Genomic DNA, 25,644 nt, shown 5'->3' on the forward strand with positions numbered 1-25,644 from the left:
ATTGCTCTGTACATGGGAGCGAGTGAGTGCAGGTTGCACTTCTTCTCTGCCAACTGGGCATCGATGAATCAACACTATCCAGATACATTTCACAGAAATGTGATATTTGCTTAGCTCTTTGTTTCTATACAGCCGTGGTGGGAGGGATTGTCCGAAGACAACTATTTTGACATTGTGTTGATATCCCATTTGCAGTCTTTAAGAAGTTTAACAGAACTCATTTACATGTTTTGGGAGTTATACGAAAATGGAGTTATTTTTTGAAACACACTAAATCGACCTAGAAGCCAGACTTGTCAATTTTGGTAACATTTTGTCAGCTCTACGGAAAAGCTAGACAGATAGAATGCAAACTAGCAGTCCAAACTGTTCAAGGGGTCATGTCAGCTCTTTAAGGTTGAAGCCTCCGAAACCAACAGGAACCATGAAATAACTTTTGGAAACATGGAATAACCCCCAACCTTGGATACACTTGTGCATGTGGTGCCCTGTATCCCAATGACACCTACTGGCCAATGTTGGCATTTCAAGGGGTAACATCCCTCTCTAGGAAAATACAAGAGGAAACAAACCAAATATATACATTTAGGTTTGAATCCAAAAGCACCTAGAGGCATTCTAGCTAGGAGAATCCTGCTGCAGTTATGCTAGTCTATTGAGAACCAGGTGTTTTTCTATCAGTGTTGAGAACGCTTAATCATCCGATCCTGTAGTTTAAAGCCATTTAACGCAACCAAGTCTGCACCCCCATGATATAGTGCCCCCGGGGGCTTGACTCAAGTGAAAGACCATCCACATAAGCTGTGTCTTTAATGTCATTGGCGACTTTTACAGTTCAGTTCACTTTCTGACTTGTACTATTTACCTTCACTGTCTTGAAAAACTGAAGCCTAATACAGATTCATGTTCAGTCAAAGATTCCCCTCACTTACCACACTCCCTTCACCCCAGGGAAGACATAAACACAACATTTGCTGAATCTAGCGGAAGGACATCGTTTCTAGGTGTGAGCTAAGTATTCAATTTTATCTATTTCAGCCGAGACTATTTGACCTTTAAGGTGTTCACTGTTGTTCACAGAGAGTGAAGCTGGAAGAACTCTGATTCTAGGAGGGGCTTGCTCTTCTCGTAATGGCTTCATTGCAGCTCAGGTACTGATCCTTCAAAATGGATGACTGAGTGGAGGGGAGGCAAGGGCAAGTGCTCACTAGCTAGGCCCAAACCTGGGAAAAGGCTTACCTGGGCTTGTTGAATTTTGGTCTGAATGGCTTGGGAATGCCCCTTGGGACGTGTGGATTCTCACGACCTCTTCCAAGAACAGGAGCGTTTTGATCATCTCTGCCATTTCTTCTCCTTCAGACGTCAGGGACCTTGGACCCGTTATTGGAGAAGAGAATTGAGGAACTTCCTCAAGTCCACGTTGGCACTCCGTATGTTTCTGCCTGTATCAGTGAGTTTCAATATGTCTCATGAATGTCTTTTGAGCCTGGTATCCTCTACAGCTGTCTCCACGCCAGTATTCTCCATTGTAGCAGAACATCTCTCATCCATGTGTTCGCATCTCTCCTCAATCCGTGCAGCCAGCTTATCGGCCAGCTTCTCTTCGTGTCTCCCCTAAAGTCGACTTCACCAGGACTGGGCAAGTCTGAAAGTACCTCGGAGCCTGACCAGTAAGCTGATGACAGGCAGATCTTCCACTGTCTGCCCTTTCAGGTTCTGGAAACTGACATGTGACCTCAGGTCTTTGGGCAGGAGCAGTATCTCGAACTGACACAGCTTCCCGGACCAAAGACCTAAGCCAAGCTCCACAGAGGGCGGCAGCCCCTCCATCACACTGATCCACCCACAGAACTCTGCCCGGTTACCTAGGATCCAACAGCCACAACAAGCCTCGCGGTAAACACCAACATTCCACCTGGAATCCAACCGCTAACTGCCATCCCCAATGGCTGCTGCATCTTGTCAGTGTTGGGGGAGGGGCTGCATCCGACGAGAGGTTCCTAAGGTAAATGTGATTCTACCCACTAGCGTCCCATGGGCCTTTCTTCTTCCCTCTTTCCTTTTGTTCAGAGCTCTATGCACCGTACCAATGGAGGGAAGTGTGTCCCTTTTCAGTTGATGGTTTCACACGTCTTTAAACTTTCTAACAGTTCACAGAACACAGGGACCCACTAAAGGAGACTTATGTTCCTATAATATCCGTACACCCGGAATACATATGCGTCGCCTGATTTCTGCTGAAACACCCACACTCTCAGGACATGGATCCATTGGATTCATGGGGGCTGAAATTCCAAGAAATGAAACCAACCCCAATGTGCACTTTGCTGTCGGTCTCGTTTGCACTTAGTACACTTTGGCAGAGCTACTTGCCTTTGTTATAGGCTTCTTACATTTCTTCTCTACGTAGCCTAGAATATGGCATTCCTTCACCCTGTTGGAAGACACACAAGTCTACATCACGGACTAGGAATCCATTTGATTCCAAATCGGCATTAGTGTTAGGTCACGATATGCTCTTATGAATCAAAATTTACGAATATGAATGCACGCTTCTGATTTCCGAATACAAGTGTGCTGAGTACATGCAAGCCACGATACTGGGTCGATGCGTTCTGAATGACCCTTGACCTCACCTTGAGTATTTTCTTTTGAATAATCATGGTTCCCTTTGTATATGTCAGCCAACCATACCATTTTGGTGCTTGTTTGTTGGTTTGATTCTTTGTTGGTCTTCTTCTCGCTTGTTTTGCAAACACGTCAGGCCATGCATCTCTCCTTTCGCTTCAAACAGAGTCAAATAAGCTGATTCACTGAAGAGAGTGCTTCCAATCACCTATGATTTCCTGCTTCCCTCTCCCATCTTTAGGGTTTTGATGTCCTCCTTAAGGTCTTCTTCTTTCTTCTCTGCCACACATGCTCTTCTTGCATTTCCAATAATGGTTTCTTCTTTCCATTCCATCTTGCTGCTTTTCTATTCAGGGGAGTTTTCTCAACCTTTCTTTTAGAAAAACTTTTGAACTGCTGAATTCTTTTAAGATTTGCCGGTCTGTAGAATTCTCTACTCTGCCGTTATTTGAAATTGTGTTCATGTGGCATAGGCTACCCTAGGTGGCAGCATTTGGCCATTCAGGATATGGTCTGTGTCCTGGCACTCCTCCCTGTCCTGCAATATTGCTGCCGAGATATCAGCTGAAACCCCTCTGGAGGTTTCCTTGTGACTATGTTGTTTCCTCCAGGTGCATTTTAAATCACTCGGATATTCGTGAACTTTGTTGATTTGAATCATACAGCTGCTGGTAGGTCTATTGGGATTCCACCTCCTTCGGATGCTGTGTAATTCCTGAATTCGCATAGATGATTCTATCTTGGCTTTCAGCAAGTTTCAGTCTGATTTTTCTACAGATAAATTTTCAGACACTTTTTGTTACTTTATCTCTTGCTTTTCCATCTGGGACTCATGATTTCTATTCTTTCATGCCCTGTCTTAACCCAGGGTTCAACTGCAATGTTTTCATTTGTTTGCACTTGCTTTCCTATGTCTGCTTCTGACCGAGGGTTTTCTCTTCCCCTGTCTTCACAGTCATTCACGCGTCCCTCTGCATTATCTAGTCTGCTAAGGACTGAATTTTAGCCCTGATATTATCACAACCATTGAGTTTCCTGATATTTTTGGCTCGTGTTGAGACTTTCTCTTCCCCTTTTCTGGTATTCTGCCTTTTGTGATTCTGAGACACTGGTGTTCTTCAGTGTTTTCCTGACCTTCATTTTCAACACTTGTTCTGGATAGCGTTTTGCAGACTAGTTGTTTGAAAGCTTATCTTTTGCGCCTTCAATATCTTTGGAACTGAAAATGGTACTTCCTGTTTCTTTTACTGTTCTTCTTCATCTCTACTGGTCAGGTAATATCAGGTATCTAATGTAGACTTCTAGGGCTTTGTTAATTGAAAATTTTAGACTCTTGTCTCTACGCAATTCCATGGGATTTCTGTGAGGACAATTTCTCCTAGGCATTGATGCCATAACCTGTACCTGTGTGTGTTGTTTGGTATATCTCCAATTGCTGGTGTTGCATTAGTTGTGATGAACAACCCATACTACTTCGATTAGCATAACTTCATTTTGATTATACTTATCTCACACTTCTGAAAGTGCACAGGACACTTCCTCTTGTGGAAATGAAGCTTCTAAAAGTTCTCAGCTCTGCATTCTTCTCTATGTCATTTTGGAGTGTTTCCAAAACAGCAAACTGAGAGTGCTCTTCTGCTTTTTATTGCCACGGGAATGTCCCAGTGAAATCAGTTTTTTCCAGAGCTTCTCTGTCTACAGAAACACCAGTGGAAGCATATCTATGGATGTCACATATCAGGGCCTGCTGGAATGATCCCGCAGACCTTCCTTGTTGTCCTAGGTGCCGTACCGTGCCGGTGCCATCCAAAATGTAGCATCCGCTTTTGGGAGATAGTGCTGAAGGGAATGCTTCCTCTTCTCGCGCTGTGGACTTGGACCACTCTCCCTTGTCCTCTCATCCTTGTGGCACGGGTGCACGAAGGCAACCACAGAGTTGTTGCGCATCCTGTGACTCAAACCAAACCATAATCCCAGCCCAGGTTATGAATGTAGCATATCCTAAGGCTTTTCATTCTGATTTCAAATTCAAGGCCCCCTGGATCCCTCAGACCAGATGCACGATATCTCTGATTCAGCCCCACACGTGCTCTATTGGCAAAATTCCCAATTGGTGCCTGGTCCTGCAGATGAACTGGGTGTGGCCATGGGACATATCGGTAATCGCAACCGCGCGACCAGTGTGGTTGGTTTATTATTGGTACACAGTTCGGTTTGCTCTCTTGATTCGACCCACCACATCCCACAACGCACTCCAGATCCCTGAGACTCAGCGTGTGCCATCATCCGTAGCTCTATGCCTCACTGACCATTGCCTCTGCTACCTCAAATTTGGCAGCTTGGATCTTGGTCTCAGAATTAACTGTGGGGATATTTTGCGCTGGTTTCTTTGAGTTCTCTCAGCCAAGCATCTGCTGTGCACTCTTGTAAATCTCAGCACATCACCTTCAAACCCATGTCTCCTGTCCGCTTGAGAGTGTGCGTCCAAGTTAAACAGAGTTTCACCCTTGTTGCTCCATCACCAGGGGTCCGAACCTGCACTGGTTTCCATTCCCTGCTTTGCCTTCTCCTGCTTCCAGGTGTCCTGAGGCCTCATCCTGTCTTTGGGAGTAACAGACCTCTCTTCGGCCAGTGTCCTATGCTAAGGGCTGGGTGAGTGGATGTTTCCATTGCTCTGTACATGGGAGCGAGTGAGTGCAGGTTGCACTTCTTCTCTGCCAACTGGGCATCGATGAATCAACACTATCCAGATACATTTCACAGAAATGTGATATTTGCTTAGCTCTTTGTTTCTATACAGCCGTGGTGGGAGGGATTGTCCGAAGACAACTATTTTGACATTGTGTTGATATCCCATTTGCAGTCTTTAAGAAGTTTAACAGAACTCATTTACATGTTTTGGGAGTTATACGAAAATGGAGTTATTTTTTGAAACACACTAAATCGACCTAGAAGCCAGACTTGTCAATTTTGGTAACATTTTGTCAGCTCTACGGAAAAGCTAGACAGATAGAATGCAAACTAGCAGTCCAAACTGTTCAAGGGGTCATGTCAGCTCTTTAAGGTTGAAGCCTCCGAAACCAACAGGAACCATGAAATAACTTTTGGAAACATGGAATAACCCCCAACCTTGGATACACTTGTGCATGTGGTGCCCTGTATCCCAATGACACCTACTGGCCAATGTTGGCATTTCAAGGGGTAACATCCCTCTCTAGGAAAATACAAGAGGAAACAAACCAAATATATACATTTAGGTTTGAATCCAAAAGCACCTAGAGGCATTCTAGCTAGGAGAATCCTGCTGCAGTTATGCTAGTCTATTGAGAACCAGGTGTTTTTCTATCAGTGTTGAGAACGCTTAATCATCCGATCCTGTAGTTTAAAGCCATTTAACGCAACCAAGTGTGCACCCCCATGATATAGTGCCCCCGGGGGCTTGACTCAAGTGAAAGACCATCCACATAAGCTGTGTCTTTAATGTCATTGGCGACTTTTACAGTTCAGTTCACTTTCTGACTTGTACTATTTACCTTCACTGTCTTGAAAAACTGAAGCCTAATACAGATTCATGTTCAGTCAAAGATTCCCCTCACTTACCACACTCCCTTCACCCCAGGGAAGACATAAACACAACATTTGCTGAATCTAGCGGAAGGACATCGTTTCTAGGTGTGAGCTAAGTATTCAATTTTATCTATTTCAGCCGAGACTATTTGACCTTTAAGGTGTTCACTGTTGTTCACAGAGAGTGAAGCTGGAAGAACTCTGATTCTAGGAGGGGCTTGCTCTTCTCGTAATGGCTTCATTGCAGCTCAGGTACTGATCCTTCAAAATGGATGACTGAGTGGAGGGGAGGCAAGGGCAAGTGCTCACTAGCTAGGCCCAAACCTGGGAAAAGGCTTACCTGGGCTTGTTGAATTTTGGTCTGAATGGCTTGGGAATGCCCCTTGGGACGTGTGGATTCTCACGACCTCTTCCAAGAACAGGAGCGTTTTGATCATCTCTGCCATTTCTTCTCCTTCAGACGTCAGGGACCTTGGACCCGTTATTGGAGAAGAGAATTGAGGAACTTCCTCAAGTCCACGTTGGCACTCCGTATGTTTCTGCCTGTATCAGTGAGTTTCAATATGTCTCATGAATGTCTTTTGAGCCTGGTATCCTCTACAGCTGTCTCCACGCCAGTATTCTCCATTGTAGCAGAACATCTCTCATCCATGTGTTCGCATCTCTCCTCAATCCGTGCAGCCAGCTTATCGGCCAGCTTCTCTTCGTGTCTCCCCTAAAGTCGACTTCACCAGGACTGGGCAAGTCTGAAAGTACCTCGGAGCCTGACCAGTAAGCTGATGACAGGCAGATCTTCCACTGTCTGCCCTTTCAGGTTCTGGAAACTGACATGTGACCTCAGGTCTTTGGGCAGGAGCAGTATCTCGAACTGACACAGCTTCCCGGACCAAAGACCTAAGCCAAGCTCCACAGAGGGCGGCAGCCCCTCCATCACACTGATCCACCCACAGAACTCTGCCCGGTTACCTAGGATCCAACAGCCACAACAAGCCTCGCGGTAAACACCAACATTCCACCTGGAATCCAACCGCTAACTGCCATCCCCAATGGCTGCTGCATCTTGTCAGTGTTGGGGGAGGGGCTGCATCCGACGAGAGGTTCCTAAGGTAAATGTGATTCTACCCACTAGCGTCCCATGGGCCTTTCTTCTTCCCTCTTTCCTTTTGTTCAGAGCTCTATGCACCGTACCAATGGAGGGAAGTGTGTCCCTTTTCAGTTGATGGTTTCACACGTCTTTAAACTTTCTAACAGTTCACAGAACACAGGGACCCACTAAAGGAGACTTATGTTCCTATAATATCCGTACACCCGGAATACATATGCGTCGCCTGATTTCTGCTGAAACACCCACACTCTCAGGACATGGATCCATTGGATTCATGGGGGCTGAAATTCCAAGAAATGAAACCAACCCCAATGTGCACTTTGCTGTCGGTCTCGTTTGCACTTAGTACACTTTGGCAGAGCTACTTGCCTTTGTTATAGGCTTCTTACATTTCTTCTCTACGTAGCCTAGAATATGGCATTCCTTCACCCTGTTGGAAGACACACAAGTCTACATCACGGACTAGGAATCCATTTGATTCCAAATCGGCATTAGTGTTAGGTCACGATATGCTCTTATGAATCAAAATTTACGAATATGAATGCACGCTTCTGATTTCCGAATACAAGTGTGCTGAGTACATGCAAGCCACGATACTGGGTCGATGCGTTCTGAATGACCCTTGACCTCACCTTGAGTATTTTCTTTTGAATAATCATGGTTCCCTTTGTATATGTCAGCCAACCATACCATTTTGGTGCTTGTTTGTTGGTTTGATTCTTTGTTGGTCTTCTTCTCGCTTGTTTTGCAAACACGTCAGGCCATGCATCTCTCCTTTCGCTTCAAACAGAGTCAAATAAGCTGATTCACTTAAGAGAGTGCTTCCAATCACCTATGATTTCCTGCTTCCCTCTCCCATCTTTAGGGTTTTGATGTCCTCCTTAAGGTCTTCTTCTTTCTTCTCTGCCACACATGCTCTTCTTGCATTTCCAATAATGGTTTCTTCTTTCCATTCCATCTTGCTGCTTTTCTATTCAGGGGAGTTTTCTCAACCTTTCTTTTAGAAAAACTTTTGAACTGCTGAATTCTTTTAAGATTTGCCGGTCTGTAGAATTCTCTACTCTGCCGTTATTTGAAATTGTGTTCATGTGGCATAGGCTACCCTAGGTGGCAGCATTTGGCCATTCAGGATATGGTCTGTGTCCTGGCACTCCTCCCTGTCCTGCAATATTGCTGCCGAGATATCAGCTGAAACCCCTCTGGAGGTTTCCTTGTGACTATGTTGTTTCCTCCAGGTGCATTTTAAATCACTCGGATATTCGTGAACTTTGTTGATTTGAATCATACAGCTGCTGGTAGGTCTATTGGGATTCCACCTCCTTCGGATGCTGTGTAATTCCTGAATTCGCATAGATGATTCTATCTTGGCTTTCAGCAAGTTTCAGTCTGATTTTTCTACAGATAAATTTTCAGACACTTTTTGTTACTTTATCTCTTGCTTTTCCATCTGGGACTCATGATTTCTATTCTTTCATGCCCTGTCTTAACCCAGGGTTCAACTGCAATGTTTTCATTTGTTTGCACTTGCTTTCCTATGTCTGCTTCTGACCGAGGTTTTTCTCTTCCCCTGTCTTCACAGTCATTCACGCGTCCCTCTGCATTATCTAGTCTGCTAAGGACTGAATTTTAGCCCTGATATTATCACAACCATTGAGTTTCCTGATATTTTTGGCTCGTGTTGAGACTTTCTCTTCCCCTTTTCTGGTATTCTGCCTTTTGTGATTCTGAGACACTGGTGTTCTTCAGTGTTTTCCTGACCTTCATTTTCAACACTTGTTCTGGATAGCGTTTTGCAGACTAGTTGTTTGAAAGCTTATCTTTTGCGCCTTCAATATCTTTGGAACTGAAAATGGTACTTCCTGTTTCTTTTACTGTTCTTCTTCATCTCTACTGGTCAGGTAATATCAGGTATCTAATGTAGACTTCTAGGGCTTTGTTAATTGAAAATTTTAGACTCTTGTCTCTACGCAATTCCATGGGATTTCTGTGAGGACAATTTCTCCTAGGCATTGATGCCATAACCTGTACCTGTGTGTGTTGTTTGGTATATCTCCAATTGCTGGTGTTGCATTAGTTGTGATGAACAACCCATACTACTTCGATTAGCATAACTTCATTTTGATTATACTTATCTCACACTTCTGAAAGTGCACAGGACACTTCCTCTTGTGGAAATGAAGCTTCTAAAAGTTCTCAGCTCTGCATTCTTCTCTATGTCATTTTGGAGTGTTTCCAAAACAGCAAACTGAGAGTGCTCTTCTGCTTTTTATTGCCACGGGAATGTCCCAGTGAAATCAGTTTTTTCCAGAGCTTCTCTGTCTACAGAAACACCAGTGGAAGCATATCTATGGATGTCACATATCAGGGCCTGCTGGAATGATCCCGCAGACCTTCCTTGTTGTCCTAGGTGCCGTACCGTGCCGGTGCCATCCAAAATGTAGCATCCGCTTTTGGGAGATAGTGCTGAAGGGAATGCTTCCTCTTCTCGCGCTGTGGACTTGGACCACTCTTCCTTGTCCTCTCATCCTTGTGGCACGGGTGCACGGAGGCAACCACAGAGTTGTTGCGCATCCTGTGACTCAAACCAAATCATAATCCCAGCCCAGGTTATGAATGTAGCATATCCTAAGGCTTTTCATTCTGATTTCAAATTCCAGGCCCCCTGGATCCCTCAGACCAGATGCACGATATCTCTGATTCAGCCCCACACGTGCTCTATTGGCAAAATTCCCAATTGGTCCCTGGTCCTGCAGATGTACTGGGTGTGGCCATGGGACATATCGGTAATCGCAACCGCGCGACCAGTGTGGTTGATTTATTATTGGTACACAGTTCGGTTTGCTCTCTTGATTCGACCCACCACATCCCACAACGCACTCCAGATCCCTGAGACTCAGCGTGTGCCATCATCCGTAGCTCTATGCCACACTGACCATTGCCTCTGCTACCTCAAATTTGGCAGCTTGGATCTTGGTCTCAGAATTAACTGTGGGGATATTTTGCGCTGGTTTCTTTGAGTTCTCTCAGCCAAGCATCTGCTGTGCACTCTTGTAAATCTCAGCACATCACCTTCAAACCCATGTCTCCTGTCCGCTTGAGAGTGTGCGTCCAAGTTAAACAGAGTTTCACCCTTGTTGCTCCATCACCAGGGGTCCGAACCTGCACTGGTTTCCATTCCCTGCTTTGCCTTCTCCTGCTTCCAGGTGTCCTGAGGCCTCATCCTGTCTTTGGGAGTAACAGACCTCTCTTCGGCCAGTGTCCTATGCTAAGGGCTGGGTGAGTGGATGTTTCCATTGCTCTGTACATGGGAGCGAGTGAGTGCAGGTTGCACTTCTTCTCTGCCAACTGGGCATCGATGAATCAACACTATCCAGATACATTTCACAGAAATGTGATATTTGCTTAGCTCTTTGTTTCTATACAGCCGTGGTGGGAGGGATTGTCCGAAGACAACTATTTTGACATTGTGTTGATATCCCATTTGCAGTCTTTAAGAAGTTTAACAGAACTCATTTACATGTTTTGGGAGTTATACGAAAATGGAGTTATTTTTTGAAACACACTAAATCGACCTAGAAGCCAGACTTGTCAATTTTGGTAACATTTTGTCAGCTCTACGGAAAAGCTAGACAGATAGAATGCAAACTAGCAGTCCAAACTGTTCAAGGGGTCATGTCAGCTCTTTAAGGTTGATGCCTCCGAAACCAACAGGAACCATGAAATAACTTTTGGAAACATGGAATAACCCCCAACCTTGGATACACTTGTGCATGTGGTACCCTGTATCCGAATGACACCTACTGGCCAATGTTGGCATTTCAAGGGGTAACATCCCTCTCTAGGAAAATACAAGAGGAAACAAACCAAATATATACATTTAGGTTTGAATCCAAAAGCACCTAGAGGCATTCTAGCTAGGAGAATCCTGCTGCAGTTATGCTAGTCTATTGAGAACCAGGTGTTTTTCTATCAGTGTTGAGAACGCTTAATCATCCGATCCTGTAGTTTAAAGCCATTTAACGCAACCAAGTCTGCACCCCCATGATATAGTGCCCCCGGGGGCTTGACTCAAGTGATAGACGATCCACATAAGCTGTATCTTTAATGTCATTGGCGACTTTTACAGTTCAGTTCACTTTCTGACTTGTACTATTTACCTTCACTGTCTTGAAAAACTGAAGCCTAATACAGATTCATGTTCAGTCAAAGATTCCCCTCACTTACCACACTCCCTTCACCCCAGGGAAGACATAAACACAACATTTGCTGAATCTAGCGGAAGGACATCTTTTCTAGGTGTGAGCTAAGTATTCAATTTTATCTATTTCAGCCGAGACTATTTGACCTTTAAGGTGTTCACTGTTGTTCACAGAGAGTGAAGCTGGAGGAACTCTGATTCTAGGAGGGGCTTGCTCTTCTCGTAATGGCTTCATTGCAGCTCAGGTACTGATCCTTCAAAATGGATGCCTGAGTGGAGGGGAGGCAAGGGCAAGTGCTCACTAGCTAGGCCCAAACCTGGGAAAAGGCTTACCTGGGCTTGTTGAATTTTGGTCTGAATGGCTTGGGAATGCCCCTTGGGACGTGTGGATTCTCACGACCTCTTCCAAGAACAGGAGCGTTTTGATCATCTCTGCCATTTCTTCTCCATCAGACGTCAGGGACCTTGGACCCGTTATTGGAGAAGAGAATTGAGGAACTTCCTCAAGTCCACGTTGGCACTCCGTATGTTTCTGCCTGTATCAGTGAGTTTCAATATGTCTCATGAATGTCTTTTGAGCCTGGTATCCTCTACAGCTGTCTCCACGCCAGTATTCTCCATTGTAGCAGTACATCTCTCATCCATGTGTTCGCATCTCTCCTCAATCCGTGCAGCCAGCTTATCGGCCAGCTTCTCTTCGTGTCTCCCCTAAAGTCGACTTCACCAGGACTGGGCAAGTCTGAAAGTACCTCGGAGCCTGACCAGTAAGCTGATGACAGGCAGATCTTCCACTGTCTGCCCTTTCAGGTTCTGGAAACTGACCTGTGACCTCAGGTCTTTGGGCAGCAGCAGTATCTCGAACTTACACAGCTTTCCGGACCAAAGACCTAAGCCAAGCTCCACAGAGGGCGGCAGCCCCTCCATCACACTGATCCACCCACAGAACTCTGCCCGGTTACCTAGGATCCAACAGCCACAACAAGCCTCGCGGTAAACACCAACATTCCACCTGGAATCCAACCGCTAACTGCCATCCCCAATGGCTGCTGCATCTTGTCAGTGTTGGGGGAGGGGCTGCATCCGACGAGAGGTTCCTAAGGTAAATGTGATTCTACCCACTAGCGTCCCATGGGCCTTTCTTCTTCCCTCTTTCCTTTTGTTCAGAGCTCTATGCACCGTACCAATGGAGGGAAGTGTGTCCCTTTTCAGTTGATGGTTTCACACGTCTTTAAACTTTCTAACAGTTCACAGTACACAGGGACCCACTAAAGGAGACTTATGTTCCTATAATATCCGTACACCCGGAATACATATGCGTCGCCTGATTTCTGCTGAAACACCCACACTCTCAGGACATGGATCCATTGGATTCATGGGGGCTGAAATTCCAAGAAATGAAACCAACCCCAATGTGCACTTTGCTGTCGGTCTCTTTTGCACTTAGTACACTTTGGCAGAGCTACTTGCCTTTGTTATAGGCTTCTTACATTTCTTCTCTACGTAGCCTAGAATATGGCATTCCTTCATCCTGTTGGAAGACATACAAGTCTACATCACGGACTAGGAATCCATTTGATTCCAAATCGGCATTAGTGTTAGGTCACGATATGCTCTTATGAATCAAAATTTACGAATATGAATGCACGCTTCTGATTTCCGAATACAAGTGTGCTGAGTACATGCAAGCCACGATACTGGGTCGATGCGTTCTGAATGACCCTTGACCTCACCTTGAGTATTTTCTTTTGAATAATCATGGTTCCCTTTGTATATGTCAGCCAACCATACCATTTTGGTGCTTGTTTGTTGGTTTGATTCTTTGTTGGTCTTCTTCTCGCTTGTTTTGCAAACACGTCAGGCCATGCATCTCTCCTTTCGCTTCAAACAGAGTCAAATAAGCTGATTCACTTAAGAGAGTGCTTCCAATCACCTATGATTTCCTGCTTCCCTCTCCCATCTTTAGGGTTTTGATGTCCTCCTTAAGGCCTTCTTCTTTCTTCTCTGCCACACATGCTCTTCTTGCATTTCCAATAATGGTTTCTTCTTTCCATTCCATCTTGCTGCTTTTCTATTCAGGGGAGTTTTCTCAACCTTTCTTTTAGAAAAACTTTTGAACTGCTGAATTCTTTTAAGATTTGCCGGTCTGTAGAATTCTCTAGCTCTGCCGTTATTTGAAATTGTGTTCATGTGGCATAGGCTACCCTAGGTGGCAGCATTTGGCCATTCAGGATATGGTCTGTGTCCTGGCACTCCTCCCTGTCCTGCAATATTGCTGCCGAGATATCAGCTGAAACCCCTCTGGAGGTTTCCTTGTGACTATGTTGTTTCCTCCAGGTGCATTTTAAATCACTGTGATATTCGTGAGCTTTGTTGATTTGAATCATACAGCTGCTGGTAGGTCTATTGGGATTCCACCTCCTTTGGATGCTGTGTAATTCCTGAATTCGCATACATGATTCTTTTTTGGCTTTCAGGAAGTTTCTGTCTGATTTTTCAACAGATAAATTTTCAGACATTTTTTGTTTCCTTATCTCTTGCTTTTCCATCTGGGACCCTTATGAATTCTAGTCTTTCATGCCCTGTCTTAACCCAGGGTTCAACAGCAATGTTTACATTGCTTTGCACTTGCTTTCCTATGTCTGCTTCTGACCAAGGTTTTTCTGATCCCATGTCTTCACAGTCATTCACGCGTCCCTCTGCATTATCTTGTCTGATTACGACTAAATTTTAGCCCTGATATTATCACATCCATTGAGTTTCCTGATATTTTTTGGCTCGTCTTTAGACTTTCTCTTCCCCTTTTCCGGTATTCTGCCTTATGTGATTGTGAGACACTGTGGTTTTTCAGTGATTTCCTGACCTCCATTTTCAACACATGGTCTGGATAGCGTTTTGCAGTCTAGTTGTTTGAAAGCTTATCTTTTGGGCCTTCAATATCTTTGGAACTGAAAATGGTACTTCCTGTTTCTTTTACTGTACTTCTTCACCTCTTCTGTTCAGGTAATATCAGGTATGTAATGTGGACTTCTAGGGCTTTGTTAAGTGAAAATTTTAGACTTTTGGCTCTACGCAATTCCATGGGATTTCTGTGCGGACAATTTCTCCTAGACATTGATGCCATATCGTGTTCCTGTGTGTGTTGTCTGTTATATCTCCAATTGCTGTTGTTGCATTACTTTTGATGAAAAACCAATACTATTTCGATTTGCATAACATCATTTTGATAATGCTTATCTCACAATTCTGAAAGTGCGCAGGACACTTCCTCTTGTGGAAATGAAGCTTCTAAAGGTTCTCAGCTCTGCATTCTGCTCTATGTCATTTTGGAGTGTTTCCAAAACAGCAAACTGAGAGTGCGCTTGTGCTTTGTAGTTCCACGGGAATGTCCCAATGAAAGCAGTTCTTCTCAGAGCTTCTCTGTCTACAGAAACACCAGTGGAAGCATATCTATGGATGTCACATATCAGGGCCTGCTGGAATGTTCCCGCAGACCTACCTTGGTGTCCTCGGTGCCGTACCGTGCTGGTGCCATCCAAAATATAGCATCCACTTTAGGGAGATAATGCTGTAGGTAATGCTTCCTCTTCTAACGCTGTGGACTTGGACCACTCTTCCTTGTCCTCTCATCCTTGTGGCACGGGTGCACGAAGGCAACCACACAGCTGTTGCGTATCCTGTGCCTCAAACCAAACCATAATCCCAGTCCAGGTTATGAATGTAGCAGATCATAAGTCTTTTCATTCTGATTTCAAAACCAAGGCCCCCTGGATCCCTCAGACCAGATGAACGATATCTCTGATTCAGCCCCACACGTGCTCTATTGGCAAAATGCCCAATTGGTCCCTGGTCCTGCAGATGCACTGGGTGTGGCCATGGGACATATCGGTAATCTCAACCACATGACCAGTTTTGATGCTTTATCATTGGTACACATTTTGGTTTGCTCTCTTGATTCGACCCACCACATCCCACAACGCACTCCAGATCCCTGAGACTCAGCGTGTGCCATCATCCGTAGCTCTATGCCACACTGACCATTGCCTCTGCTACCTCAAATTTGGCAGCTTGGATCTTGGTCTCAGAATTAACTGTGGGGATATTTTGCGCTGGTTTCTTTGAGTTCTCTCAGCCAAGCATCTGCTGTGCACTCTTGTAAATCTCAGCACATCACCTTCAAACCCATGTCTCCTGTCCGCTTGAGAGTGTGCGTCCAAGTTAAACAGAGTTTCACCCTTGTTGCTCCATCACCAGGGGTCCGAACCTGCACTGGTTTCCATTCCCTGCTTTGCATTCTCCTGCTTCCAGGTGTCCTGAGGCCTCATCCTGTCTTTGGGAGTAACAGACCTCTCTTCAGCCAGTGTCCTATGCTAAGGGCTGGGTGAGTGGATGTTTCCATTGCTCTGTACATGGGAGCGAGTGAGTGCAGGTTGCACTTCTTCTCTGCCAACTGGGCATCGATGAATCAACACTATCCAGATACATTTCACAGAAATGTGATATTTGCTTAGCTCTTTGTTTCTATACAGCCGTGGTGGGAGGGATTGTCCGAAGACAACTATTTTGACATTGTGTTGATATCCCATTTGCAGTCTTTAAGAAGTTTAACAGAACTCATTTACATGTTTTGGGAGTTATACGAAAATGGAGTTATTTTTTGAAACACACTAAATCGACCTAGAAGCCAGACTTGTCAATTTTGGTAACATTTTGTCAGCTCTAAGGAAAAGCTAGACAGATAGAATGCAAACTAGCAGTCCTAACTGTTCAAGGGGTCATGTCAGCTCTTTAAGGTTGAAGCCTCCGAAACCAACAGGAACCATGAAATAACTTTTGGAAACATGGAATAACCCCCAACTTTGGATACACTTGTGCATGTGGTGCCCTGTATCCCAATGACACCTACTGGCCAATGTTGGCATTTCAAGGGGTAACATCCCTCTCTAGGAAAATACAAGAGGAAACAAACCAAATATATACATTTAGGTTTGAATCCAAAAGCACCTAGAGGCATTCTAGCTAGGAGAATCCTGCTGCAGTTATGCTAGTCTATTGAGAACCAGGTGTTTTTCTATCAGTGTTGAGAACGCTTAATCATCCGATCCTGTAGTTTAAAGCCATTTAACGCAACCAAGTCTGCAACCCCATGATATAGTGCCCCCGGGGGCTTGACTCAAGTGAAAGACCATCCACATAAGCTGTGTCTTTAATGTCATTGGCGACTTTTACAGTTCAGTTCACTTTCTGACTTGTACTATTTACCTTCACTGTCTTGAAAAACTGAAGCCTAATACAGATTCATGTTCAGTCAAAGATTCCCCTCACTTACCACACTCCCTTCACCCCAGGGAAGACATAAACACAACATTTGCTGAATCTAGCGGAAGGACATCGTTTCTAGGTGTGAGCTAAGTATTCAATTTTATCTATTTCAGCCGAGACTATTTGACCTTTAAGGTGTTCACTGTTGTTCACAGAGAGTGAAGCTGGAGGAACTCTGATTCTAGGAGGGGCTTGCTCTTCTCGTAATGGCTTCATTGCAGCTCAGGTACTGATCCTTCAAAATGGATGCCTGAGTGGAGGGGAGGCAAGGGCAAGTGCTCACTAGCTAGGCCCAAACCTGGGAAAAGGCTTACCTGGGCTTGTTGAATTTTGGTCTGAATGGCTTGGGAATGCCCCTTGGGACGTGTGGATTCTCACGACCTCTTCCAAGAACAGGAGCGTTTTGATCATCTCTGCCATTTCTTCTCCATCAGACGTCAGGGACCTTGGACCCGTTATTGGAGAAGAGAATTGAGGAACTTCCTCAAGTCCACGTTGGCACTCCGTATGTTTCTGCCTGTATCAGTGAGTTTCAATATGTCTCATGAATGTCTTTTGAGCCTGGTATCCTCTACAGCTGTCTCCACGCCAGTATTCTCCATTGTAGCAGAACATCTCTCATCCATGTGTTCGCATCTCTCCTCAATCCGTGCAGCCAGCTTATCGGCCAGCTTCTCTTCGTGTCTCCCCTAAAGTCGACTTCACCAGGACTGGGCAAGTCTGAAAGTACCTCGGAGCCTGACCAGTAAGCTGATGACAGGCAGATCTTCCACTGTCTGCCCTTTCAGGTTCTGGAAACTGACCTGTGACCTCAGGTCTTTGGGCAGCAGCAGTATCTCGAACTTACACAGCTTTCCGGACCAAAGACCTAAGCCAAGCTCCACAGAGGGCGGCAGCCCCTCCATCACACTGATCCACCCACAGAACTCTGCCCGGTTACCTAGGATCCAACAGCCACAACAAGCCTCGCGGTAAACACCAACATTCCACCTGGAATCCAACCGCTAACTGCCATCTCCAATGGCTGCTGCATCTTGTCAGTGTTGGGGGAGGGGCTGCATCCGACGAGAGGTTCCTAAGGTAAATGTGATTCTACCCACTAGCATCCCATGGGCATTTCTTCTTCCCTCTTTCCTTTTGTTCAGAGCTCTATGCACCGTACCAATGGAGGGAAGTGTGTCCCTTTTCAGTTGATGGTTTCACACGTCTTTAAACTTTCTAACAGTTCACAGTACACAGGGACCCACTAAAGGAGACTTATGTTCCTATAATATCCGTACACCCGGAATACATATGCGTCGCCTGATTTCTGCTGAAACACCCACACTCTCAGGACATGGATCCATTGGATTCATGGGGGCTGAAATTCCAAGAAATGAAACCAACCCCAATGTGCACTTTGCTGTCGGTCTCTTTTGCACTTAGTACACTTTGGCAGAGCTACTTGCCTTTGTTATAGGCTTCTTACATTTCTTCTCTACGTAGCCTAGAATATGGCATTCCTTCATCCTGTTGGAAGACATACAAGTCTACATCACGGACTAGGAATCCATTTGATTCCAAATCGGCATTAGTGTTAGGTCACGATATGCTCTTATGAATCAAAATTTACGAATATGAATGCACGCTTCTGATTTCCGAATACAAGTGTGCTGAGTACATGCAAGCCACGATACTGGGTCGATGCGTTCTGAATGACCCTTGACCTCACCTTGAGTATTTTCTTTTGAATAATCATGGTTCCCTTTGTATATGTCAGCCAACCATACCATTTTGGTGCTTGTTTGTTGGTTTGATTCTTTGTTGGTCTTCTTCTCGCTTGTTTTGCAAACACGTCAGGCCATGCATCTCTCCTTTCGCTTCAAACAGAGTCAAATAAGCTGATTCACTTAAGAGAGTGCTTCCAATCACCTATGATTTCCTGCTTCCCTCTCCCATCTTTAGGGTTTTGATGTCCTCCTTAAGGCCTTCTTCTTTCTTCTCTGCCACACATGCTCTTCTTGCATTTCCAATAATGGTTTCTTCTTTCCATTCCATCTTGCTGCTTTTCTATTCAGGGGAGTTTTCTCAACCTTTCTTTTAGAAAAACTTTTGAACTGCTGAATTCTTTTAAGATTTGCCGGTCTGTAGAATTCTCTAGCTCTGCCGTTATTTGAAATTGTGTTCATGTGGCATAGGCTACCCTAGGTGGCAGCATTTGGCCATTCAGGATATGGTCTGTGTCCTGGCACTCCTCCCTGTCCTGCAATATTGCTGCCGAGATATCAGCTGAAACCCCTCTGGAGGTTTCCTTGTGACTATGTTGTTTCCTCCAGGTGCATTTTAAATCACTGTGATATTCGTGAGCTTTGTTGATTTGAATCATACAGCTGCTGGTAGGTCTATTGGGATTCCACCTCCTTTGGATGCTGTGTAATTCCTGAATTCGCATACATGATTCTTTCTTGGCTTTCAGGAAGTTTCTGTCTGATTTTTCAACAGATAAATTTTCAGACATTTTTTGTTTCCTTATCTCTTGCTTTTCCATCTGGGACCCTTATGAATTCTAGTCTTTCATGCCCTGTCTTAACCCAGGGTTCAACAGCAATGTTTACATTGCTTTGCACTTGCTTTCCTATGTCTGCTTCTGACCGAGGTTTTTCTGATCCCATGTCTTCACAGTCATTCACGCGTCCCTCTGCATTATCTAGTCTGATTACGACTAAATTTTAGCCCTGATATTATCACATCCATTGAGTTTCCTGATATTTTTGGCTCGTCTTTAGACTTTCTCTTCCCCTTTTCCGGTATTCTGCCTTATGTGATTGTGAGACACTGTGGTTTTTCAGTGATTTCCTGACCTCCATTTTCAACACATGGTCTGGATAGCGTTTTGCAGTCTAGTTGTTTGAAAGCTTATCTTTTGGGCCTTCAATATCTTTGGAACTGAAAATGGTACTTCCTGTTTCTTTTACTGTACTTCTTCACCTCTTCTGTTCAGGTAATATCAGGTATGTAATGTGGACTTCTAGGGCTTTGTTAAGTGAAAATTTTAGACTTTTGGCTCTACGCAATTCCATGGGATTTCTGTGCGGACAATTTCTCCTAGACATTGATGCCATATCGTGTTCCTGTGTGTGTTGTCTGTTATATCTCCAATTGCTGTTGTTGCATTACTTTTGATGAAAAACCAATACTATTTCGATTTGCATAACATCATTTTGATAATGCTTATCTCACAATTCTGAAAGTGCGCAGGACACTTCCTCTTGTGGAAATGAAGCTTCTAAAGGTTCTCAGCTCTGCATTCTGCTCTATGTCATTTTGGAGTGTTTCCAAAACAGCAAACTGAGAGTGCGCTTGTGCTTTGTAGTTCCACGGGAATGTCCCAATGAAAGCAGTTCTTCTCAGAGCTTCTCTGTCTACAGAAACACCAGTGGAAGCATATCTATGGATGTCACATATCAGGGCCTGCTGGAATGTTCCCGCAGACCTACCTTGGTGTCCTCGGTGCCGTACCGTGCTGGTGCCATCCAAAATATAGCATCCACTTTAGGGAGATAATGCTGTAGGTAATGCTTCCTCTTCTAACGCTGTGGACTTGGACCACTCTTCCTTGTCCTCTCATCCTTGTGGCACGGGTGCACGAAGGCAACCACACAGCTGTTGCGTATCCTGTGCCTCAAACCAAACCATAATCCCAGTCCAGGTTATGAATGTAGCAGATCATAAGTCTTTTCATTCTGATTTCAAAACCAAGGCCCCCTGGATCCCTCAGACCAGATGAACGATATCTCTGATTCAGCCCCACACGTGCTCTATTGGCAAAATGCCCAATTGGTCCCTGGTCCTGCAGATGCACTGGGTGTGGCCATGGGACATATCGGTAATCTCAACCACATGACCAGTTTTGATGCTTTATCATTGGTACACATTTTGGTTTGCTCTCTTGATTCGACCCACCACATCCCACAACGCACTCCAGATCCCTGAGACTCAGCGTGTGCCATCATCCGTAGCTCTATGCCACACTGACCATTGCCTCTGCTACCTCAAATTTGGCAGCTTGGATCTTGGTCTCAGAATTAACTGTGGGGATATTTTGCGCTGGTTTCTTTGAGTTCTCTCAGCCAAGCATCTGCTGTGCACTCTTGTAAATCTCAGCACATCACCTTCAAACCCATGTCTCCTGTCCGCTTGAGAGTGTGCGTCCAAGTTAAACAGAGTTTCACCCTTGTTGCTCCATCACCAGGGGTCCGAACCTGCACTGGTTTCCATTCCCTGCTTTGCCTTCTCCTGCTTCCAGGTGTCCTGAGGCCTCATCCTGTCTTTGGGAGTAACAGACCTCTCTTCGGCCAGTGTCCTATGCTAAGGGCTGGGTGAGTGGATGTTTCCATTGCTCTGTACATGGGAGCGAGTGAGTGCAGGTTGCACTTCTTCTCTGCCAACTGGGCATCGATGAATCAACACTATCCAGATACATTTCACAGAAATGTGATATTTGCTTAGCTCTTTGTTTCTATACAGCCGTGGTGGGAGGGATTGTCCGAAGACAACTATTTTGACATTGTGTTGATATCCCATTTGCAGTCTTTAAGAAGTTTAACAGAACTCATTTACATGTTTTGGGAGTTATACGAAAATGGAGTTATTTTTTGAAACACACTAAATCGACCTAGAAGCCAGACTTGTCAATTTTGGTAACATTTTGTCAGCTCTACGGAAAAGCTAGACAGATAGAATGCAAACTAGCAGTCCAAACTGTTCAAGGGGTCATGTCAGCTCTTTAAGGTTGAAGCCTCCGAAACCAACAGGAACCATGAAATAACTTTTGGAAACATGGAATAACCCCCAACTTTGGATACACTTGTGCATGTGGTGCCCTGTATCCCAATGACACCTACTGGCCAATGTTGGCATTTCAAGGGGTAACATCCCTCTCTAGGAAAATACAAGAGGAAACAAACCAAATATATACATTTAGGTTTGAATCCAAAAGCACCTAGAGGCATTCTAGCTAGGAGAATCCTGCTGCAGTTATGCTAGTCTATTGAGAACCAGGTGTTTTTCTATCAGTGTTGAGAACGCTTAATCATCCGATCCTGTAGTTTAAAGCCATTTAACGCAACCAAGTCTGCAACCCCATGATATAGTGCCCCCGGGGGCTTGACTCAAGTGAAAGACCATCCACATAAGCTGTGTCTTTAATGTCATTGGCGACTTTTACAGTTCAGTTCACTTTCTGACTTGTACTATTTACCTTCACTGTCTTGAAAAACTGAAGCCTAATACAGATTCATGTTCAGTCAAAGATTCCCCTCACTTACCACACTCCCTTCACCCCAGGGAAGACATAAACACAACATTTGCTGAATCTAGCGGAAGGACATCGTTTCTAGGTGTGAGCTAAGTATTCAATTTTATCTATTTCAGCCGAGACTATTTGACCTTTAAGGTGTTCACTGTTGTTCACAGAGAGTGAAGCTGGAGGAACTCTGATTCTAGGAGGGGCTTGCTCTTCTCGTAATGGCTTCATTGCAGCTCAGGTACTGATCCTTCAAAATGGATGCCTGAGTGGAGGGGAGGCAAGGGCAAGTGCTCACTAGCTAGGCCCAAACCTGGGAAAAGGCTTACCTGGGCTTGTTGAATTTTGGTCTGAATGGCTTGGGAATGCCCCTTGGGACGTGTGGATTCTCACGACCTCTTCCAAGAACAGGAGCGTTTTGATCATCTCTGCCATTTCTTCTCCATCAGACGTCAGGGACCTTGGACCCGTTATTGGAGAAGAGAATTGAGGAACTTCCTCAAGTCCACGTTGGCACTCCGTATGTTTCTGCCTGTATCAGTGAGTTTCAATATGTCTCATGAATGTCTTTTGAGCCTGGTATCCTCTACAGCTGTCTCCACGCCAGTATTCTCCATTGTAGCAGAACATCTCTCATCCATGTGTTCGCATCTCTCCTCAATCCGTGCAGCCAGCTTATCGGCCAGCTTCTCTTCGTGTCTCCCCTAAAGTCGACTTCACCAGGACTGGGCAAGTCTGAAAGTACCTCGGAGCCTGACCAGTAAGCTGATGACAGGCAGATCTTCCACTGTCTGCCCTTTCAGGTTCTGGAAACTGACCTGTGACCTCAGGTCTTTGGGCAGCAGCAGTATCTCGAACTTACACAGCTTTCCGGACCAAAGACCTAAGCCAAGCTCCACAGAGGGCGGCAGCCCCTCCATCACACTGATCCACCCACAGAACTCTGCCCGGTTACCTAGGATCCAACAGCCACAACAAGCCTCGCGGTAAACACCAACATTCCACCTGGAATCCAACCGCTAACTGCCATCTCCAATGGCTGCTGCATCTTGTCAGTGTTGGGGGAGGGGCTGCATCCGACGAGAGGTTCCTAAGGTAAATGTGATTCTACCCACTAGCATCCCATGGGCATTTCTTCTTCCCTCTTTCCTTTTGTTCAGAGCTCTATGCACCGTACCAATGGAGGGAAGTGTGTCCCTTTTCAGTTGATGGTTTCACACGTCTTTAAACTTTCTAACAGTTCACAGTACACAGGGACCCACTAAAGGAGACTTATGTTCCTATAATATCCGTACACCCGGAATACATATGCGTCGCCTGATTTCTGCTGAAACACCCACACTCTCAGGACATGGATCCATTGGATTCATGGGGGCTGAAATTCCAAGAAATGAAACCAACCCCAATGTGCACTTTGCTGTCGGTCTCTTTTGCACTTAGTACACTTTGGCAGAGCTACTTGCCTTTGTTATAGGCTTCTTACATTTCTTCTCTACGTAGCCTAGAATATGGCATTCCTTCATCCTGTTGGAAGACATACAAGTCTACATCACGGACTAGGAATCCATTTGATTCCAAATCGGCATTAGTGTTAGGTCACGATATGCTCTTATGAATCAAAATTTACGAATATGAATGCACGCTTCTGATTTCCGAATACAAGTGTGCTGAGTACATGCAAGCCACGATACTGGGTCGATGCGTTCTGAATGACCCTTGACCTCACCTTGAGTATTTTCTTTTGAATAATCATGGTTCCCTTTGTATATGTCAGCCAACCATACCATTTTGGTGCTTGTTTGTTGGTTTGATTCTTTGTTGGTCTTCTTCTCGCTTGTTTTGCAAACACGTCAGGCCATGCATCTCTCCTTTCGCTTCAAACAGAGTCAAATAAGCTGATTCACTTAAGAGAGTGCTTCCAATCACCTATGATTTCCTGCTTCCCTCTCCCATCTTTAGGGTTTTGATGTCCTCCTTAAGGCCTTCTTCTTTCTTCTCTGCCACACATGCTCTTCTTGCATTTCCAATAATGGTTTCTTCTTTCCATTCCATCTTGCTGCTTTTCTATTCAGGGGAGTTTTCTCAACCTTTCTTTTAGAAAAACTTTTGAACTGCTGAATTCTTTTAAGATTTGCCGGTCTGTAGAATTCTCTAGCTCTGCCGTTATTTGAAATTGTGTTCATGTGGCATAGGCTACCCTAGGTGGCAGCATTTGGCCATTCAGGATATGGTCTGTGTCCTGGCACTCCTCCCTGTCCTGCAATATTGCTGCCGAGATATCAGCTGAAACCCCTCTGGAGGTTTCCTTGTGACTATGTTGTTTCCTCCAGGTGCATTTTAAATCACTGTGATATTCGTGAGCTTTGTTGATTTGAATCATACAGCTGCTGGTAGGTCTATTGGGATTCCACCTCCTTTGGATGCTGTGTAATTCCTGAATTCGCATACATGATTCTTTCTTGGCTTTCAGGAAGTTTCTGTCTGATTTTTCAACAGATAAATTTTCAGACATTTTTTGTTTCCTTATCTCTTGCTTTTCCATCTGGGACCCTTATGAATTCTAGTCTTTCATGCCCTGTCTTAACCCAGGGTTCAACAGCAATGTTTACATTGCTTTGCACTTGCTTTCCTATGTCTGCTTCTGACCGAGGTTTTTCTGATCCCATGTCTTCACAGTCATTCACGCGTCCCTCTGCATTATCTAGTCTGATTACGACTAAATTTTAGCCCTGATATTATCACATCCATTGAGTTTCCTGATATTTTTGGCTCGTCTTTAGACTTTCTCTTCCCCTTTTCCGGTATTCTGCCTTATGTGATTGTGAGACACTGTGGTTTTTCAGTGATTTCCTGACCTCCATTTTCAACACATGGTCTGGATAGCGTTTTGCAGTCTAGTTGTTTGAAAGCTTATCTTTTGGGCCTTCAATATCTTTGGAACTGAAAATGGTACTTCCTGTTTCTTTTACTGTACTTCTTCACCTCTTCTGTTCAGGTAATATCAGGTATGTAATGTGGACTTCTAGGGCTTTGTTAAGTGAAAATTTTAGACTTTTGGCTCTACGCAATTCCATGGGATTTCTGTGCGGACAATTTCTCCTAGACATTGATGCCATATCGTGTTCCTGTGTGTGTTGTCTGTTATATCTCCAATTGCTGTTGTTGCATTACTTTTGATGAAAAACCAATACTATTTCGATTTGCATAACATCATTTTGATAATGCTTATCTCACAATTCTGAAAGTGCGCAGGACACTTCCTCTTGTGGAAATGAAGCTTCTAAAGGTTCTCAGCTCTGCATTCTGCTCTATGTCATTTTGGAGTGTTTCCAAAACAGCAAACTGAGAGTGCGCTTGTGCTTTGTAGTTCCACGGGAATGTCCCAATGAAAGCAGTTCTTCTCAGAGCTTCTCTGTCTACAGAAACACCAGTGGAAGCATATCTATGGATGTCACATATCAGGGCCTGCTGGAATGTTCCCGCAGACCTACCTTGGTGTCCTCGGTGCCGTACCGTGCTGGTGCCATCCAAAATATAGCATCC

This window comes from Vicugna pacos, unplaced genomic scaffold (assembly GCF_048564905.1).
Source record: "Vicugna pacos unplaced genomic scaffold, VicPac4 scaffold_19, whole genome shotgun sequence".
Taxonomy (NCBI): domain Eukaryota; kingdom Metazoa; phylum Chordata; class Mammalia; order Artiodactyla; family Camelidae; genus Vicugna; species Vicugna pacos.